The sequence below is a fragment of the Ambystoma mexicanum genome, unplaced genomic scaffold (assembly GCF_040938575.1).
Source record: "Ambystoma mexicanum isolate Mex_15411 unplaced genomic scaffold, UKY_AmexF1_1 Mex_scaf49, whole genome shotgun sequence".
NCBI classification, from domain to species: domain Eukaryota; kingdom Metazoa; phylum Chordata; class Amphibia; order Caudata; family Ambystomatidae; genus Ambystoma; species Ambystoma mexicanum.
In genome coordinates, this window is record NW_027182465.1 from 935,259 (window position 1) to 952,081 (window position 16,823).

At 46.3% G+C, this 16,823-nt stretch overlaps 2 pseudogenes; one reads left to right on the forward strand and one right to left on the reverse strand.

The window, feature by feature from the left end:
* Positions 1–2,682, reverse strand: part of LOC138560846 (zinc finger protein 585A pseudogene) — a 241,092-nt pseudogene extending 238,410 nt beyond the window's left edge.
* The window catches only part of LOC138560838 (zinc finger protein 850-like), a 571,653-nt pseudogene that overhangs the window by 473,510 nt on the left and 81,320 nt on the right, over positions 1–16,823 (forward strand).

Genomic DNA, 16,823 nt, shown 5'->3' on the forward strand with positions numbered 1-16,823 from the left:
TGGTCGTCAACAGCAAAGGACATTTACCTTACGGAAAAGATAACGGCAGCACTCCACCGGAGTAACGCCACAGTGGAATCGGAATGGTTGCAATTCCACAATAGGTTTCAGTGAAAGGACAGGCCCGGCGTGACAAAACGTTGAACATGAGAGGAAAGACACAGCTCGAAAGGTAAAGAGCTCTCTCGTAAATAGTCCACTTGGTCCAGGACTTACACTGTTCCAATCATAAAATTACGAAGAGAACGAAAAACTCTGGTTGCAAAGGGGTGGGCGCAGAGGGGTTAACAAGGCCGTAATGTGTTCAATTGATTACAGTACGTTAAGAGAGTCCACCCCTCATGTTGTTGAAGTGCTTCAATGCTTGACCCTGTCAAAAGTTAATAAAAAGAAATTTACAAAAAAAAACAAATTGGTATAGAAAGCTGCATGTCCCTCAGCTCTCTGGTTCTCATCTTGGAATAAAGGCTACAAAAATCTTACTTTGGTAGCATTTTTCAATCAGCTGTCAATGCTCCAAAACAACTTTTCCAGACAGTGGGCCTCATTACACGGACGGCGGTAAGGGTTTACTGGTACCTGTAAGGGCACCGGTACCGGTAAACCCTTACTGCCTTACTACGAGGTCCCTTTGCGGGTAGGTACTTTAACGCATGCTGTTTAGCAGGCGTTAAAAACCAACCCGCAAAGGGACCAGGGTGCTAATTACGGTACCGCAATTTGCAGCACCGTAATTAGCGCCTTCCCCATTCCCATAGAGCCCTATGGGGCAAAAATGGGAATGGGGAAGGGCAATGGGGGAAGGGGGAATTACCGCCCCGCCAACCTTGGAATAGGGCGGTAATTCCCCTTTCCACCAAGGAGGTGCCGGTATTTTACCGGCATGGACCAAGGTGCTAGCAGCACCTTGGTCCTCCGCCTACTGTGGAATGAGGCCCAGTGAAAGATCTTTCTGGCATCAGTAGCACTAGATTCCCAGAAACGTTGCACCAATCGGGTCTCCCCCCACCCAAAAATAAAATCAAGGTTATTAGGGATAACATCAGACACCAAGTGTCCTCTACATCTGTGCTGTAACCTTCTGTACCTCCTTCCGAGACTGTGGTACCTTTACAGAGGTTCCAGTCTTTCCAACTTATTAGCCTCTCCACAACAGTAAACGCTGGGTTTGTCTAAAATCGGCCTCATCTCTAGATGAGAATCTTCTTTCCATCTTTAACTCTAGAGCCAAGGAGATAGGTGTGTTTCTCGCTGGAGACCTCAATTCGTCCCTTGCTCATGGTTTCTTTCCTGCCACTCTGAAACATGCGTTGGTTATCCCACTATTGAAGAAACCATCTTTGGATGCTACAGTGGTAGCAAACTATAGTCCCATTTCTTTACTCCCTTTCTTTATGAAATTGTTGGAGTCAGTAGTCACTCCCCAGCGTAGGTCTTTTCTGGAAGACCAGCAAGTTCTGGATCCTGCACAATTGGGTTTCTGCTCACTTATGGGCACTGAGCCTGTACTGGTTTCCGTCCTGGATGATCTAGCCTGAATTAAAGATCAGGGCGGTGTGACAGGTGTGATGAATCCTGTGGAGTCATCACTGATTCCCTGGCGTCAATCTCCTCCCATGTGACCAAGGGACGGTAGTCGCTACCTGTTCCTCACCCTGGGGGTGGTACTAGGGGGGAGGATCACATGGAAGGAGTTGGCTATATCAGAAGCATAGAGCAAGCTGTGCAGAGAAAAAAATACAAAAGTTATTTACCTTTTGGTGCCTGTGCTTCTTACGTTGTGCAGAGTAGGATGACACAATAGTGTGTGCAGATCTAGAAATGGAAGACATTCTTATGTTATTAATTAAATAGTACAAACACAAGACATCTCCTCTCCCCACCAGTAATGCACCCTCCATCACATACACAGAAGACAGGATTAACTGGAGGTTTATGAAGAACAAGCAGAGACAACTTAGCACGAGGCCAAAAAAGATGATCGCTTTCTCACCAAGAGGAATGAATAGTCGCAGGTTACGGATTGTGAAGGATTCAGTGGTCAAAATGTTTTTTAAAAGTGTGTGGAACTATGTTCCCTCACCCTGCCCCCATTTCTGCCCACTCCCCCATACTCATGGGTCCTTCCTTTCCTCCACTGCGCCCTGCAACATTGTGCTTTCCAACAGTTCTAGTAAAACTGAAGAAAACGGAAGGAAATGGATTTCAATGACCACCATTAGTGTCCCATTCAGCATGCACCTTCATGCAGCCTCCCCTTCACTGTTCAGACCTCTTTAAAAACATGCCTAGCCACATGCACCCCGCACCCACCCCACACCCATTGCCTGCAAACAAAATCCCACAATAGGCAGATCCAGATCACTGTCACACTGGGCTTCTTGGCTGTTTGGGAATGGGTTTTACATCCCAGGATATTGAAATAAATTATCCCTTTCACACACGTGAGAGATAGAGCAGTGCAAGGCTACACTGGCTTGATCTCGGGGAGGCCCACGTTCGAGTCTCCAGTAGAGATGAATTTGAAAAGAAAGTATTCTTTAAAAAAAAAAAAAGGGAACATCGTACCCTTTAGTTTCCGCCCACTTTGATCGCTGGATGTATTTCACAAAAGGCTCGGTCCTCGAAGAGTGAGTGCAGATTGGCCGAAATAAAGATCTGCATCAGCAAAACCGAAGAACAGACATGCGCAGTGCCGAGACTGCTCCTCAGAGCATGCGCAGGGCTCAGACACCGTTCCGAAGATCTTGCGCACTGCTGAGACTGCTCCTTAGAGCATGCGTACTGTTCAGACACTGTTCTGAAGATCTTGCGCACTGCTGAGAATGCTCCTCAGAGCATGCGCAGTGTTCAGACACCGTTCCGAAGATCTTGCGCACTGCTGAAAATGCTCCTCAGAGCATGCGTACTGTTCAGGCACTGTTCTGAAGATCTTGCGCACTGCTGAGAATGCTCCTCAGAGTATGTGTAATGTCGAGACCCCAGCTGCGCATGCCTATTGCCGATTTAACTCCTGAGAACATGCGTAGTGCTGAGACACTATCCCCAGAGCATACGTTTGCTCAGATATCGATCCCCGAAGCACGCGCAGTGCTGAGATGTGAGATACTGATACCCAAAATATGCGTCCTGCTGAGAAACCCATCCTCAGAGCATGCGCACTAAAATCATGATGAGACGGGCATGCGCAAATCTTGGAACACCGGATGCTGAAAGTTCCAAATCTTACTCAGAGGCGTAAACATGCCGCGCGCTGAGAGAGCAATAGCACGTGCAGAGCGCTGAGAGAATCCCCAAATTATACGCAGGAAAAGGAATAAACTGCGCATGCTCAAGGATCTGCGCATGCTCAAAGATCCAAGTCTTATGCTGAGGTGTAAACATGTCGAGCCCTGAGAGCGAATCACCGAAGTATACGCAGGAAAAGGAGCAAACTGCGCATGCTCAAAGACCAGCACTGGCACGTGATGAGCGCTGAGAGAGAATCCCCAAAGTATACGCAGGAAAAGGAACAAACTGCGCATGATCAAGGATCTGCGCATGCTCAAAGATCCAAGTCTTATGCAGAGGTTAAACATGTCGAGCCCTGAGACATCAATGGCACGTGCTGAGCGCTGAGAGAATCACCAAAGTATATGCAGGAAAAGGAACAAACTGCGCATGCTCAATGACCAGACATCCATGTGATGAGCGCTGAGAGAGAATCCCCAAAGTATACGCAGGAAAAGGAACAAACTGCGCATAAAAAGGGACAATAGGGGCGAGGGGGGCACTATCTTTCCCTTGTCAGCTTGCCTTTAATTCTAGTCACTAAACCTGCATCTGCCGACATTACAAGGTAGTCATTTATCAGCGAGCTATTCCGCTCAGTTCCTTCATATTGCTGCTATGCGTGCATGCATGTACTATTTGAAATTTTGAGCACAACACATAATGGGTCACAGTGGAATGTTTTTCTCTTTTCATATGCGCAGAGGTACAGAAACAGCTGTGACTTATGTGATATCTTGGAGGGGACCGCCTCACGCTGCATACATATTCAGCCTCTCGTCATGCACACAAGAAGGAGGCCGACAGCTTGTTCTTCTTCTTGCTGATAGATTTTTATCCATCAGCAGTGATTTTTGGATACCGAGGCTTGAGCCTCATTACTCCATCTTCCCGGGTGAGTATTTAGTCGTGGGTTTTTTATTCTTCTTGGAGCTGGGGTGCAACACCTCTTTATTCATACAGTGGCCGCCAGGAATTGGAGCCTTTCCCTTCCATGGCTCCTCCCCTTCCCTCTGTCCCCGGGTACTCCTCACGCATAGCTCTCAACCATTTCTGTTGCAAAGGCGGGTGAAATCACCCGATTTTGTTTTTGGCGGGTGAGACGCCCATTGAAATGAATGGGCGGGCAGGAGGCTTGGCGTGTGGGTCAGCCCTTTACAAGGCGGGTGACACCCGCCAAAAGCGTGTGAGTTGAGAGCTATGCCTCACGTGACATGAGTGCAGCGGCGACACCACAACTTACATAACAGACAAGTCCCTGCAGTCTCTTCATTGGACCCCTTGCCTTCCTTCTTGACCTATCGCTGACCTTTAACACTGTTTATCACTGCACCCTCATAAGCATTGTGCAATTCCACTTTGGCATTCACAGCACATCCCTCCAATCAATCCCCTCTTACCTGTTTTACCAGACCTTGCCAGAGCATGCTGAATTGATACAGATCTGTAATTATTAACCGTACAATCTTACTCTGCAAACACTTGAATTTCACAATTTAAAACTCAATATCTTTCTCTTTAAATAATCATTTGCTGGGCCTCAGGTTCAGGGGGCAGAACAAGAGGCTGCATTGATGGAGGCAGCATGTCAGAAATTGTGCAGGAGGCCTGCCAACATGGACTGCATCACTGCAGGAACTGTGGAGAATTGATTGTTGCATAATGCCATTATACATTCCTGAACGCTGTTAAGATGGCTTAGCAAATTAAGAGCTTGCTAGAGTTATCTGTGAAACATGCAGACACAGGTTCACATCCTGGCAGGACCAAGCCCACCATCCATCCATGTAATGTCAATTACACGCCATCCCATGAAACTGGGTCTAATTACCACCTGTGGTGGTCTCCTCTTTCTTTGTTGCCAGGCCCACCGCCCTAAAATATCTGGGGATTCACCACGCCACCCCTGCTTGCCACCAATAAAAACAACTTGTTTTTTTTGTATTGTTATGTCTGAAATTATTCAACCTTACAATACAATTAAAATCTCATACATTAGCAAAAGAAAACATTTATTCCAAACTCAATGTCATAAGACAATCAAATATCAGATTCTTATTTACTCTGCTTATGCCCTGAATCAGGTAAAATGTCAATTGCAAGCAAAACATCTAATAGTCCCTAAAATCAATGATATACATTGTCCACTAAAAATCATCACCCATCCTTTTTCTTCAGATAAATGTCTATAGTTCTCAAAGTGCTTAGTCAGGTATACATTTCTTATTTCTGTTAATTTAGGTCAAGATACCAGTAAACGTTTCAACGTTTCCAGTTCATCAGGATTATCACGAAAGGGACAGCATTGCTCCTTTTCAGACCAATTCGGCCTTCTCCCTCTGACTTCCTTCTTGGCCACAAATGAAAACGTAGTCTCAGAAACCAGGTGCAACATTTATGTCATGGGAACTTCTTTAAATAATAAGGTATGCAATTAATTGGCTTTATCTCATATTTACATTTTTTAAAAACCTTTACATTGTTCCAATTTCATAGACCAATCATACCACCATAATTTCTGTTTTGCCTTATCCGGGGTCAACAACAAGATATCTAGGGAGATATCCACTGCGGATAGCAATTTGAAACATGCTCTCTTCCATTTCAGCATTAATCCGTCAGTTTCAGCCTCTAACGAATTTCCAATAAGGGGGAGAATCGAATTTGTACTAACAAGCACTTCCTCAAGAATGCTAGGGCTCTCCACTTAACCAGGATACACCAAGGTTGGGGCCAGCTTTTGCTTATAATATATTACCACAAGGTCATATGAGTACCTACTAAACCTCCTGTGAATGATCAGCCCTTGTGAGACAGCTTTTTTGGACTTCTGCCTTAGCTCAGCTCTATAAAGGGCCTCTATGGTATTATCATTGCTACAGACGCCCAAACATCTATATTCTTTCAAACGTGGCTTTATACAGATATCATTTAAGACAAGATTTTTTCCTGACTGTTTTTGATGTAAAAATCATCACATTTGATTTATTCAGATTAATGCTCTATTGCAAATGCTTCGAGCATCGTTAACTGTCTCTGTAGGCCAACCAGCATCTGGTCCAACAGGATGAGATGGACTACGTATAATAACCATGAAATTGGGCTTTTGCCTAATTTAGGAGAAAACGAGGCTGCCTTAGTGGGAACATTTTAATTTGAATTGAACTCAACAACCCAGTAGAAGGGAGCCATACTCCTGGACAACAAACACTTTATTTGCCTTTAGTTTAATACAAGTGTGAGGGACAGAAGTAGGGATTTTGACACAGGACGGTAGATGTTTAAGTCGATCAGACATTCTGACACAATCCTAGGTGTTTTCGTTGAGGCTGGGAAATCCCTCATAGAAGTAGGTACAGATAGGTTTTCTTCCATTCATTTAAGACTAAACAAAAGTATATAGCCAAAACCATGCCATCTGCTTGTCCTTCTCTTCCTCCTGCACCCTTACAAATGGTGTGAGCTGTGTGATTGGACCCAGTTGACATAAACTGGGGCACCCTAAAATTCTAAAAGTTAAGTGACCGAGCCTCAAAACCCTCTTTAGCTACCAGTGAGTCTATAGGGTTTGACCTTTCCAGTAGGTGAGGTATCACTATAGAGCCTGGAGAGCGACAACTGATACCCCACAGGCCTAGTTTTAGTAGCTCCCAAGGGCACATACATCCATCTACTATACAAGTCTGGTCTTGCCTGGAAACATGACTTGGACGTTATGGCCAGGGTAAAAGATTCAGACTACAGAGGGGATGTCAACATTTAAATCCAAAATAACAGGAAATGTGCTTATCATATCAAGACTAGGAAAAAGATTGCCATGGGAACCTTAGAGAATGCCCGATTTCCCAAACTCTTGGAAGTGCCTGAACAAGATCTAACAGATAGGGGGACTAAGGGCTTTGGAGAGGCATATTAAGAGCCAGACCCGATCATGGAGACCCCCAGCACAACGTACAGTAGAGGAAGAACCCAAGATTTTTCCTGATCTAGCACTTGCTTAATGCAATTACCTTTTTTAGCCTGCCTCATAGTTAACTCTGAGGAAGAAGGAATAACAAACGATGGCCCATTCTTTTCTCTTAAAACAGTGATTGCTGTACCATGGAGTCACCATTAATCAGGGGCCCATAGAACCCAGCTAATGGCACCGAGAAGTAATTGAAGTGTTGTTAGAAATCACCCACTTAAATTCAGGACACTTGGGGATGGCCAAAACCCAAGGGCAAGTGGTGAGCAGGTTCTACTGGTCGGGTGTGTACGCTGACATGAAAAACTTTGTTGCAACATGGTCCCTGTGCCAGAAGACCACCCCATCTAACCTTCCACTAGCACCATTGCAACCTTAATAGACATTCCTTTCCTCCAAGTAGGGATGGACATAGTTGGCCCGTTAGAACCCTCTAGACTAGGAACCAAATATATTTTGGTCTTCATAAATTATGCTACATGATACTCTGATGCCTTCACAAGAGGAGCAATATATCACAACAGATCCTCAAACACTGTATCCCTCTTCTCTCACATTTTGATTTCATGAAGGAGATATTAACCGACCAAGGAACTACTTTTATGAGCAACAATTATGTGAGAGGTTAAATAAATCTTGCAAATTAAAACCCTGAGAACCGTTGCGTATCATGCCCAGACCGACGGCCTAGTAGAATTCTTTAATAAAGCCCTCAAAAGCAAACTAAACAATTTAGTAGAAGCTGACAGTCAGAACTGGGTCATGATGGTGCCCTGGCCAATATTCGCCAAACAGAAAGCACTCCAAGCTTCCCTCAGATTTTCTTGGACATGTTGCGGGAGACATGGGAAGAAAGGGAGGAGGCTATATTACCTCTATCCCAAGCTGCATAGCAGATTAAGGAACCCATGGCTGTGGTGAGAGATATAGTCCACTCCCAACTCAAGGAAGTACAGGAACAACAAAAGACCCAATATGCTAAAAAGGCAATCAGTCTGTCTTTTTCTGTGGGATAAAAGGTATTAGTACTACTTCACACTTCGGAACATAAAATGCCACCTCTCTGGCACGTCCCCTTTGAGGTATTTGAAAGAAGTGTGCAGGATTCCAAGTTGCCCGCCGTGCACTGAGGATGTGAACTGTTCCAGAAGCGTTGATAAAGGGCACATGTAACAGTGTTTGTCGGATGGCCTCCTCTTTCAATGAAGGTCTGGGCCGCACTGCGGTGGTTGGTACTCCACTGGACTTAACTTGGTTTGAATTTGGAGTCAAATTCAGAGGCTGAAGGGGAGATATGCGGTCTGACCATGCCCGAAATTTTGCTACGCGGCCCGACCCCATAACAAGCATGGGTTGTTCTCAACACATGGCCCGTATAAGCTAAGCATGTCAAGCTGCATCAAGCTTTGCACGGACCTTCTGGAGACATTGGTGGGCAAATAATAAGTCGGCATGATGCACTGAAAGATCCTCCTCTGCGGCACAGCAGAGGATTAAGCAAACTCGTCAGATGGACGCCACCTGTGCTCATAAAAAAGGGCCAACATTGGGCCTCATTAGGAGTTTGGAGGTAGCCATTGCGTTTTTAGTGGCATGGCAACTCCCAAACCGGGTACCGGGTCCGGGTCCCAAAAATAGGGAATTACCGGGCCATGCCGACTTTGGCAGGCCCGGTAATTCCTATTCTCGGGACCCGGACCCAGACCCGGTACCCGGTTTGGGAGTTGCCATGCCGCTAAAAACGGTACCCGGTACATCCCCATTCCCATTTGAGCCCCCATAGGGCTCAATGGGAATGGGGAGGATGCTAACAACGGGCCTGTTAATGACGGGCCCGTTGTTAGCATCCTGGACTACTAGCGGGTCCCGCTCTGCACGTCTGGTCTGGCCAGGCGTCCAGAGCGGGACCCGCTGTAGACCTCGTAATGGGGCAGCCCAGAATAAACGGTGCCGGTCCCCTACCAGCACCGTTCATTCCACGGCCGCCCTCATTGTTATGAGGCCCACCTTGACCCCAAGCTAGTACCACGTATAAGGATACGATAAGGCTACAAAGTGTGGGTCATCCCTGATGAACCTTAGCATGGCACATTTAAGCCATGACTTTTTGAGGTCTGGAAGCTCACAAGCCTATGGGATGCCTAGTCACAGGTTCCCGGTTCCTCTGCCAGTATCCATTTAGGACTGTGGCAGTTCCCCTCTTGCTGCAGTAAACTTCTAGAGGCGGATCTGAAGCTTTAGTCTGTTCTGGGTAAATAACAGACAAGTGGTTGGCCCTAGAGTGGGAAGGATACACAATTCTGGATTTTGGCTGTCTTTGTTTTTTATACTGTGTAATCACACCCTCAGAGATTGTGCCTAATGCTTCTGCATGGACGGAAAACTACAGGTGGATTAGGTTCTGGGGGCAACTGTCCAGCAAAGATAGCTAAGTGCGCTGTTGAGTAGTACCACCAAGTATCACCAGGGGGGTCAGATATTATCTACACTGCCTTGGCCACAAGCTTAATATAACGGAGGATACCCCAATAGTAGTAGGCACATATGCCAGGGATAAAAAAGAAAGTCGGTGTGCCTGGCCAATCTACGCCCCAAGTAACTCAGGTCAGTCCATTGCAGGACATATGGGCCAGGACTTCCAGGCTTCAACAACCCAGTACTCCCACTTCTCTGACAATCCTCACCCCAGCAATGGCGGGAGATAAAGAAGATTTCACAAAGAGTTTTCAAGACTTTCAAAGCTCATTTACTGCCTCATTCCAAACGCAATTTAGGACATTCACTTCGGAGATCAAACAAATGATTAACGACTTTAAGAAAGGTCTAACAAACCTGGGGGAACGTATGAAAGCAAATGAACGGGCGATACAGGAATACACTCAAGACAACAGACAAATGGAGGAACTCGTGGACCATTTGGTGAAAACAACACATAATTTAGAGATACAGTGTGAAGACCTAGCGAACAGGTCCCGCAGTGCATATATCTGAGTTACAAACCTTTCGGAAACAGTTGGGGATCCTGACTTAGAAGAAGCAATAATTTCTATCTTTAAAGAGATATTGGGTTCAGATGAAGAAGTGACAGTACCAATAGATTGCGTCCATAGGGTGGCCCCAAAAAGATCGGGTCCTGGAATGCACCCTAGAGACGTCCTGTTGGCAAGCAGAGACTATCCACAAAAGGAAAGAATACTGAGGGCAGCCAGGCAAGTCAACCCTATCAGATTCAATGGCTCAACTATACAATTGTTTCAGGATCTTTCCCAGCTCACACTTCAGAAATGCGAATAGTGGTTAAAACGTGGCAAGTCAGAAAGATTAAGTATAGATGGACATTCCCATTTGGTTTAACGTTTGCAATTGACGGGAGAAAACATAGGGTCACCTCCCGGAAAGAAGGTATGGATCTGCTAAAATTGCAGAGGATGAAGGGGACATTGCTCAGGATCAACAGCTACAAAGGAGCAACCTTACATCTGGAGCTGTGCAAGGAAATCACAACTGCGACAAGGGAGACACACAAAGTAGAACTTCAAGCTGGACCCGGTGGAACCCCTGTCTTAAAGGCCTGCAAAATAGGTCTACTAAGTGAAACTGAATGAGAGGGGGAAAGGAATTGGATGAGCATTGGGCCAGATATGCAACAAAACTACAGGTTCAGGTTGAGTTACTCCGACTTGGAATCAGTGGTGTGGAGGTGAAGAGGGTGCTAGTATACCCTAGTGGGGTCCCTGGAGGAAGAGATTACCCAAAGCAGAAGAGTGATGGTAGTAGGTACTTTAGGTACAATGGGTCACACCAGGGAGAGCTGTTGGGGAGGGTGAAGGTTATTGTGGTAAATGTTATACTTTTTGGGGGATTTAGGTTAAATATTTGGGGTTCGGGGTTGGTCCACACTGCAGTTGTTTATTGATATACGACCAGGGAGCAAGGTCTGACATTAGGGCAGTGTACATATTTTTAAATTAAAATCTCAAAACTTTCAAGTGTATAACCCTTAATATTCGGGGGTGTAATACCCCAGTAAAACACAAGAAATTGGCATCGACCAGACATTTTAGCTTTACAGGAAACCCATGTACAACAACAGGACAGGTCCCGACTTTATATTACACACTATTCCATTATCATATTATCATTATTATTATTTTCAGAGAGATAACCCTAAGCGTGTCCCTCTTAGCCATTGTCGTGGTGCGCCCCTCAGAATGCATCTGTGGTTGACAGCCTTTGATTGGGACCCCCATCCCCTCCCCCACTTCCGTTTCCCTTCCCCCTACCCCACACCTCTCCACTGTGCGGGCTCAACCAGCCTCTAGCCCCTCACTGACCCTCCGTCTCACGAGTTGAGCCCTAGCTCCATCCCAGCGTATTTCTGTGCTGGTACCCTTGACCCATGAAATATTCCAAGATAGCCTTTTCTCTTAACCCTCTCCCGGTGCCTCCTTCTAAACACCCAACCCAGGTGGGCCTTATGCATAATCCTGTGGGACCAAAATCAATCACTTTGTAGTGATCTTGGACACCGTCCGGGGTGAAGGGGGTCCCATCTCCCTCTGACTCTCTGTGTGGGCCATTTGGAACACATTTCTTCTTGGAGCTCTTCGATGTGTGTTTAGTCCACTCCCAGGACTTCCTCTTGACCGGCACCCTTTGTAGATTTCTAGCTCCAGCTGTGGTCTCCTTCCTCTTCAATTCCCAAGAGTCTCATTCCTTCTTCACATGAGGTGATCCTGTGCTGCCTCCCTTCCCATTCAAGCAAGAGACCGAATGGAAATGTCCATCTGTACTATATCTAATTTTTCCTCAGTTCTCTGACCACTGAACCCATCATCTGTCCCTTTGTCAAGGTGATCTGTGCTACATCCTGATAAAGTTGCATGCTGGATCCGTTATACATGATTGCCTTTACTCTTCTTGCCACTGCCAACACTCTCTCTTTTTGCTCATAGTTATGAAGTGCGACCAGCGCATCCCTGGGTCTTGCACCCGGTTTGCTCCTCTTGGGTCTGATGCACTTTTATCTCTGTACCATCTTTCAACTCTATTAAGCCTTCAAGCACTTGTTTGGCCATCAAGCTCAGGTCATTGTCGCGCACTTCTTCCGCCAGGACTTTAATCCTTATGTTAGAGTGTCTTGATCAATTTGTGAGGTCCTCAATTTGGATCTCTAGGTCTGCGTAACCCTGGATAGGTGCTCTACAAGTTCATCAATCTTCTGTGTCTCCTCGGATAGATCCTGCACTGCAGTTTCCATCATGTCGACTCTCTCCTCAAGCTTACTCATGTCCCCCTTAACCTCTTGCAGAGCTGAAGAGAAGTGATATCTCATCTTGCTCATTTGTGTCTGCAGGTTGTTCGCAATTTTGTCCCCAAAGTGCTGGAAGCACTAGCAAAGGACTTCTTGAGTAACTGCCTGGTCATTTGCTGGCTTGTCTCGGGGCCCCACCTCCATTGGTCCTTCCTGGTCCTGCCCGCCCTCTAACAGATGTCCATCATCTTTACACCACAGTTTCTGCAAGTTGCCCTCTTGTTTGTTTGTGTGGATTTCGTTAGATTTTGGGCTTCTTTTCCTTTACTTTTAGGCATCTTATCCAGTGATGGCAGGGGAAGGTACTAGTGGTCCTAATAGTGGTTGAGGATCGATATGCTAGACCCTGCAGTGTTGAGGTATGTGCCAAGGGCTGTCCCTCAGTGAACTGTGATCCTAGCTCTTGCACCTGTCTTCTCCGGGGTGGGATGCCTATTTCCTCTTGCTGTTTCAGGCCAACCCTGCCGAACCCTGTCCGTGGACAAGGAGTCTCCCCTAGTCCTCTGGCCACCCGGGTCCTGGCACCCTAACCGGCGCATTCTCCGTGCTGGCTAGTCTACTCGCCAGTGACCAGGGGCTGGATATCAACAGCTTGTGATGCCCCAGTGGTGCCTTTCCTTGGCTCTTCACGCTCTGTGGGGGATCTCCAACCAGCTGTCTCTGCCGGTCTGCCACTCCTCCACAAGTTTTGCCATTGATCTAGGTGTGGGGCTAGGGGTCCTCCTCTCCCCCCCCCCAACGCAGTCGGCTCTGCACCCGAGTGCTTCTTAGCTTTCCCTGCATCAGACCCGGTTGGCCGCACTGTGCTGTGGTCTCCTTAGTTCAGTAATATGTCCCTCAGTTCAGTAGCAATGGTTTCGGCAGTTTAAATGTTTACGTAGCCTGCACTTTAATGACTTTTTTGTATTCCTTTTGAATCTTTTGATGGGTAATCTATAATGCCTTTTTGTTTTGCAGAGTGCACGTGCTTAGTGTCCTTTTCTGCATTCTGTTGTCCTTTGTACGCAGATTACACATGTCCCAATGTCATTTCTAAGTTTTGTTTTGCCGATGACTGTAGAATTTGGCGGCCACGAGGGCATTAGATCTTATAATGGAGTGCCGCAAAGTTATGGGTAAGTGGCAGCACGATCCGAGAATGATGCTGTATTGTGCAGTGGTAAAAGCGGATTGCTCGCTAGTGACTGCGTCGGGTGTTTGCCGGGACGGGAATGAAACTGGGGATCACGTCAGGTTTATGAGCTGAAAGCAGAGCTGAATGCCGGTGGTCACGTTGGGTGCTGGAGCTGTTATCTTGTCCGTTTGCTCACTGGTGTTCACTTTTTCTCCATTGAGATTCTGGGCAAGCGGATTGTTGATCATGGTGAACCATGGCAGGCTCCCTGCTGGCGCTGACAACAGGACTTTGGTAAGCCCCAGCTTCCCGGGCTCTTTATGCTCTGTGCGTTGGGTTCACATGGCTATCTCACTCTTTTTGCCGCACCTCCACAAGTTTCGTTGTAGAACTAGGTGAGGGGATGGGAGTGCCCCTGCTTGGCTCCAAACACGGCGTCTTCCCAGTGACTCTCATATAGGAGTCCTGTGTGCCGTGTTGAGCCCACCCCCGTTACCCTCAACAGGGGGCTAGCAGTATCTCAGATGCTGCTGAACTGCTGTCCCCACAGGCGGGCCTGTGGGGCTACTCCTCTCCTGCTTCCCTTGTGGCCGCGCTGCAACCGCGGGGGACCTCTGTCCCACATGTCTCACTCTATTGCTTGCCCATTCACTGCTTTGTTGCTGGCCCCCAACCCCCGCTCCGGGCAGTTTGCACTCTATTTCGTGCCAGTGGGCTGTGGATCACCTGGAGGTGATACCGTCCCTAGCCTGGGGAGGTATCAGCTTTTGAAATCCTTATGTATCATGCCCCAGGGGGAAGGAGGACTCTGTTTACACAGCTCTCCGCATGGCAGCCATCTTTGGAAACCCCTGATAAGAGATTTGAAGCTCACCTCTTAATATGGGTCCCACATAACAGATTTTAAGGTCATCTTCCCATCCAAACTTGATTGCCAGACTTTCAATGTTTAAAAAAAAGTTGCCACAATCCTCACCTCCATGGTATAGTTGTAAAATCCCTTGTGGAAGACGGCGCCTGGTTTGTATTGCAATAAATTGTTCTAACCCAGTTTGTAAGCGAGTTTTGGCCTGTAATTTGTGAGCAGCCAAGCAGATTACGGCGTTCTCTAGGGAGGCCATGTCAAAACCTGGAGTTAAAGGATAGTTCCGGGACTTTTTTTTTATTGTTCCTATGGTTCGGCCATGTGTTTTTAAGCATAAATCGGTAGATCGTAGAAAACTTTCCTATGGACCTTACCCGACTTTTCGTCCATTAACGCACTCGAAAACATCCGCCATTTTATGATAATCCTCTCACTTGCCGCATCGCCCTGGCTCACCTGCTTTTGCGGCACTAAATCAAATCCCCCGCCCCTGAAACAGACTTGATCAAAACATTCATATTCCCCGCCTCTATCCGTGACGTGACTGAGCTGCGTAGGCAAACGCGCCCAGGCGTCTTCTACGCGACTCCACACAGAACCAGGAAATCAACACAGATGAGCTCAAACAACACAGCGCGCCACAATTGGGAATATGAAACTGTACTTTTAAATTAAACCGCAAGATTGTAAATTTGGTAAAGTACATTTATTTGACATCAAATGTTTTGAGAATATTCAGCGATTAGCATTTTTATTTGCTCACGTTCCAAAAAGTTTGTTTCGAGGCACACGATGTTCCTTTGCTGTACACAGGGTCTTAGATCATCTCACAATACAGCGCCATAATTCGGAATATGAAACAGTGGTTTAAAAGCAAACGGCAAGATTGTACATTTGGCAAAGTACATTTATTTGACATCAAATGTTTTGAGAATATTCAGCGATTTGCATTTTTATTTGCTCACGTTCCGAAACGTTCGTTTCGAGGCACACGATGTTCCTTTGCTGTACACAGGGTCTTAGATCAATGAATTTTTATTTGCTCTCGATCCAAAATATTTCGTCTTGAGGCAAGCGATGTTCGTGTGCAGTAGACAGGGTGTTGGTTTACGATAAAATAAGCTCTTCGGTCGCACTGATAATCGCATGGCTATTCCAACAACGAGGCACTAGGGCACCACAACGGTCTGTATGTTGCATCTAGCCGTTAGTACCGCGTAAGGGCATACTTGTACTTGGCGATCGTCCCACAAAATGGTCAGGGTGCTAACGTTGTTCACGCGGAGAAGCAACTGGCGATTATAGAAGCCATCCGCCGGTGTCTGGTACTCGTGACACAGACAATAATGGATGATGTATCTATTTGAAAAACATAAAAAAAGGAAATTAGTCTCACCATCAGATCTTTATTAAAATTATTCATTTTATATATTAGGTCTGGAAATTATTTCATAGCTAGGACAGTGCAACTGGGTTTTATACGTCAAGGGGGGGCTGTAGGATACTGAGACAGTCCCCCAGTGCAGGGGTTGACAGGGAGTGCAGGTGGAGAGTGGAAGGGCCCAGGACCGAGGTCGCAGACAGTGGACAAGTTGTAGCAGGGGAGAGGGAGAGAGAAAGCAGAAGCAAAGAGGAAGGTTTGGAGGTGCTTCCGTAAAAGGAGACGGTTCTCCCCAAGATAGTGCGCGGTACAAAACAATATGCCACATAGAATGAACAAGTACAACTTAACCCGTCTTTAAAGCTACTGTATAGTAATTAAATTGCGGTATAAACTCATCTAAAGAGTTACTTATATTATATTTGCATTTTCCATTGTGTCTGTGCGTAGGGCAGCCCCGAAATACCACTCCTTCTATGCCGACGTTTTATTTCTTCTAATGAACGAACATGAAATGGCTTTCGTTTCTGAAATTATATTCATTATCGTTTCTTACGTGGTCCCGGCCTGTCAAGGTCAGATAACAATAGAACCTTATACTGAGTCGTGGGCCATTCTGGCACCCGAGAAAAAATCAAAGCAGCTGACCTTCACTTTGAACGAACACACATTCCTAGTTAGCTACATTCAGTGTAAGGCTGTCTTACAGGACTTGAAATTTACACTCCATCTTTGCATTTTGTCTGCGTGCTTTGCTGCCCCACAGAACCATAAATACGGAGACATTCTATATTTTTGGAAAAATCATTTATATTACTGTTTGGTTTAATTTAATGCGCAAATGAACAAGGTTGGATAGATAAACATATTCAATGGGCCTGCGACATGAGAAGACTCGAGAGAACAGACAAT